Raw genomic sequence first — 5,116 nt, 5'->3', positions numbered from 1 at the left:
TGGTGGCTCTGTTTACCTTTGGCTGAAATGAACATTGGATGTGTTGGTAGATGAAACAACACACGCAAAAACACAAACAAAACCAAGGAGTGCCTGGAAAATATGGGTCAATATTTGACCTGATGTTTAATTTAGACTCAGTTACAACGTGCCTCTATATTTGAAAAGCAGGGTCAAATGAGCTAGCCAAGCACACTGGTTAACTCCGGGTGCATATTTCAAAAAGCTGGTGCATCTCCTCTTGTTGGGTTTGCCTTCTCAAACAGGCAAACTCTTCTAAGCTGTGCTCCTCAAACAGTGAACTCCGTGGTGCTGCTGAACACTTTTTGCAGACACTGAGGTCCAAGACCCCACCATATTGGCTTGATGAGCTCAGCACATGTGCTTAGTGCTCCTAAAACACAACATGTGAAGACATAAATCTCAACGCCCACTCTGTCAGCACAAGTTGCAACCACGAGGCCTTGCTTCTAGGGGGGTTCCTCCCCCATCCAGAGAGCCACACGCAACCATATACTTATCTCTTCCCCTCAGGGAAGGCACAGAAAACATGAGTGGCTAAGCCACCCCCTCCCCGGTTGTTCAGACACACCCAGGGGTTGGGGCGACACTATCTGCCTCCTCATCTCCAGGCGGCTGGATCTGAAGAGATTTCTATCTCTACCACTATATGTCTAAGCAGAAGCAATACACCCTGTGTGATTTGGCAACCATGATGTGGCTTCTACAGACAAAGGTAACGTGAAGCAAATGGCTGATCATTTTCGGGGTGGGGCGGGGTGGGGGCATTCCTCCATTTCGCAGCCTTTGAAACGCTTGGCCATCTAATAATAACACCATGGAATGGAACGGATCGATTAGTTTAATTATCCTTCAGGAATCTGCTTGCTCGGCAGCTTGCTATCATTTTCTTAAGGCTGCTTTGCTAGGCTGCATTAGATGCAGCCATTAATTTAAGCACTAGCCAAGTAGCCATAGGGGACAAGGAATCCAATGCAGGCTTGGGGGGGAGAGACAGAGGCTTCGTCCCACCTTGCATTGGTCACGTTCTAGGAAGTGAAAGGTGGGTTCAGTGGCGTAGTGTGGGTTGTCAGCACCCGGGGCAAGGCAAGTAATTTGCGCCCCCTAACCCGTGGATTTTAGCAGGGGGCAGAGAGCTGCGAGTGCGAGCACCCCCCCCCCAGATGTTGCGCCCGGTGCGGCCGGCCCCCCCTGCACCCCCCACGCTACGCCACTGGGTGGGTTAAGCTTTTTATCACTTAGCACTTACTCAAGAGAGCAGGGTTGAAAGTGTGCTGTATACTCAACAAACCAAGGTCAGGCACAGGGAGGAAGAGTCAGGGCAACAGAGAGATTCCCCTTGCTCTGACAAGAGAATGGAGTAATAATGGGCCTTTCATGTCTATTTGTGACATATTAGCATAGTGCGGGGGGGGGGGAGTGTCACAGAACAAAGGGAAAAAATCAAGCAGAGACTAGGTACTTCTTCCTTTTTCCGTTTATGGGATCTCTACTTCATGCTTCCAGTTTAAATGGCAACACTTCCTGTTTAAATTGTTTACATTTCTAATTAAATGCTAAAAGTTGCATTGCAGCTGGATGAAGATCTGTTGTTGTTGTTGTTATAAGAAGAAGAAGAACACCTCAATGAGTTTTACACGTTGAACCATTCCAGTCAGAAAAGAAACACCATTCAGTTCAATGGCACTTACTTGAATACTTAGGACTACAGTCATGCCATATGGTTGATCAGGGATGTGAACCCAGGTATGTCCAGCCAAATTCCAACATGCTGATTGTCACACCACATTCAGCCAGCTCACTTTTCTCTTACTATTAGCTGTTCCTAATAAGCTGGGTATTATGGTATATATTGCTGCTGTTTGTGGATATGTATCTTTGTATATAGCTATTTATCTATCATGGCAACATAGATGCCTGCATTTTTTAATTATCCTTGGAGGTGTGGCTATGGAGGCTGTCATAATAAGGTCCTGAACTTCTAAATTTACCACTACAGTGCTGCTGAAGCGTGTGTTTGCCTCATTTCTGTGTAATCACAACCAGCACCCACACATCTGAGATTACATAATAGTTTTCACCTTGGAGGCCTGATACATCCTCTTTTTAATAATAATAATAATAATAATAATAATAATAATAATAATAATAATGAACTGGGGCTTTGGGAATAAGTCACCACTTGCTGTCTTATGCATTTTGAGCCTTTAGCGGAAACTGACTGCATATTCCCCACATTTTCCTCCTTGCCTCAGTGAGGGCTAGAAACTTTGCTTTCTTGTCATTTCCAAAAATGTGTCGACCCCAAGCAATCCAGACTGAGTGTTGTGATATACAGTACAGTGGTACCTCTAGATGTGAACGGGATTCGTTCCGGAGCCCCGTTCGCATCTAGAAGCAAATGTAACCAGCAATGGCACGTCTGCGCACGCGCACGTCACTTTTCACCGCTTCTGCGCATGAAAGTGACGTCATTTTGAGTGTCTGCGCATGCACAAGTGGCAAAAACCCAGAAGTAACGCGCTCCGTTACTTCTGGGTTGCCGCGGAGCGCAACTCGAATGCTCTCATCCCAAAGCACATTCAACCCGAGGTATGACTGTACAAGGAAGCAAGACTGCATACACATATGTACACACAGAAGCCCTGAACTTTTGTATTCTTCATTGGATTTGTTCTAGGGTGGAGGCACATTGACAGCCCGGATTTCCAGCAGATGTCACTACCGTCATCCTTGCCTGTGGGGTTGTGTTGATTCCTAAACAGCTCACACAGAGGCACCAGCTGTTTGTTCGCACAGTCCTGCATCACTTGCCTCTCCTTCTGTAATGACAACCTGCCCAACTCCAGCTCCTTTCATCTTTGAATTTTAAAGTGTGTTTTAAGCCCTCATTAAATCTCACTACACCCAATGTGAAGGAGGTGTTAAGTGTTATTAACTGCATTGTACACAGAGGGAAACTGAGGCACAGAGCGGTCAGACGACTTGCCTGCAGTCACAGAGGAAGTATGTGACAAAGCCATTAATAGAACCTACGACTGCTGGATCACCACCTCCCTTCTGAGCTTTGACCATTCCAATAAATACCAGCATGATGCACATCAAAGCAATAAACTGTGATGTCTCATGGTTTGCCCTAGCCTCGCCGCCTCATCCTTCTAATGCCATATAGGTGAATGGTCCATTTGATGAACTTATCTTTCAGCAGGTGATGCTATCATTGTCTTGCTTGGGCAAAAATGTTTAGTTCAGGCATGGGGGACCTGTAGCCTTCTGGAGGTTGCTAGACCACAGTTCCCTTTATCCCTGACTATTGGGCATGTTAGTTGGAGTCCAATAACATCTGGGGCCTCACAGATTCCCCATACCTGCTTTATATTGCAGGGCATTTTGAACAAGAACGTCTGGAAATCATAGAATCATATAACTGTAGAGTTGGAAGAGACCATGAGGGTCATCTAGTCCAACTCCTTGCAATGCAGGAATCTTTTGCCCTACATGGGGCTTGACACCCAAAACCCTGAGATTAAGTCACATGCTCTACTGACTGAGCTATTATATTGCAAATTTACAACCCACTCTATTTCAAGGGCTCAGGTCTGTGGCAGGCATTTTAGCAAAGAAAGATTCAAGCAATATTATGTCTTTGTATCACGTTGATGGTAAATTATTATTATTATTAATTGAATTCATACCTTCCCTTCCTCTTCAAGGAGCCCAGGGTGCTCCTTGTTTAGCATTACATGAATGAGCCTCAGGAAAAAAATTTCCTCTCTCTCCTTCTCCAGCACAGCTGTAAAAAGATTAGAAGCTTTGGCGTCTGTTGTTAGTTAACCGCAGTTTAGGGTTACATCTGAACCTGAAAAGGTGATTTATCTTAACTGTGGTTTCCTGAAACAAGCCAACTTTATAAACCACGCAGTGGTTTATAAATTCTCACACCCAGACAGAATGCTGACAGTGGTTAGTTTAAAAATGGAGTGAAATCTTCTAATATGCTAATAGCCACACCAGAGAAGCAGAAAAGAGGGAGGAAGTGGTAATCCTAGGGCTTGTTCATGTATAAACCATAGGAAACCAAATGCAGCCATTATCTTGAGGCAGACTCAGAATGTATATACCAGAGCATCTTGTTAGTTAGTCTGAGGTAACTATATTAGCCGAGCTGAATGGCTCAAAAGACACTTGAGAATACACTCGGTTCAGTGGGAGATTCTCTGATATCCACCCCTCTGCTGACATCATTTGGCATTATAAAACTGTTCACCAGTGCCAAATTGTAAATGCATGAGCCACATTCGATTTATTTATAGAGTTTGCATCCCGCCTTTTGCTGCAAGCAGCTTTGAGGCAGATTTCATCTATCGCAGAATAATGAAATTAATTTTTAAAAACAAATGTTAAACAGCAGTAAAACTACAAAATAAAACCAACAGAGGCAGCAGCAGCTAAAAACCATTAAAAGGATCTCAAATACCATTAAGTCCATATGAGAGAAAGGAAACCGGGATTTCAGCTGGTGCCTAAAAGAGAACAAAGATGGCACCAGGTGAACCTGTCTAGGAAAAGGGATCAAGAATTGGGGTGCCAGCACAGAAAAGACACTTCTCTTTCACTCCTTCTCAAAAATGAATAAATTAAATAAATTTAAATAAATAGTTATTTCCCCATGCAATTTTCGCATGTGTTTTGGGTAGGTAAATTTGCTTTAGAATTACTGGTTTCATTTAATGGTTTAAAATGCTTTTGTAACTTGTTTGCTTTTATTGGTATCCTGCAATGAATATTTTAGATTGCCTTTTGTAAACCACTTCCAGGTTTTTTGTTTGAGTAAGTGGTATATAAAATTTTGTTAAACTAGCACTTCGACCTTTTACTGGGGTGGTTTGTTTGGGGGTGAGGGGGTAAATTTGCCTAGAAGCATTTGCTAAGGAGCAATATAGACACTATACGCACCCACACCTTAGTAAGTTATTCAAATCCAGTACATTCCAACAACTGTGGATATAAACAAAGCGGAATATTCAACATGGTTCGCAAAGGATACAGGCTTCCTATGCACCATTTTAAAGCTCATGGAATCCTGTGAAGAGTA

General features: G+C 43.5%; 1 long non-coding RNA gene across 1 annotated transcript; it reads left to right on the top strand.

Moving 5' to 3' along the window:
• The first annotated feature begins 549 nt into the window (after positions 1-549).
• LOC144328599 (uncharacterized) lies at positions 550-4,790 on the top strand. The gene is made up of 3 exons (XR_013393825.1): positions 550-736; positions 1,596-1,767; positions 2,702-4,790. It is a non-coding gene; the product is annotated as an uncharacterized LOC144328599 (long non-coding RNA).
• The last annotated feature ends 326 nt before the right edge of the window (positions 4,791-5,116 follow it).

The sequence above is a fragment of the Podarcis muralis genome, chromosome 7 (genome assembly GCF_964188315.1).
Source record: "Podarcis muralis chromosome 7, rPodMur119.hap1.1, whole genome shotgun sequence".
Lineage (NCBI taxonomy): Eukaryota > Metazoa > Chordata > Lepidosauria > Squamata > Lacertidae > Podarcis > Podarcis muralis.
The sequence above is the reverse complement of the archived record's forward strand: the minus strand, read 5'-3'. Positions and strand labels throughout refer to the sequence as shown.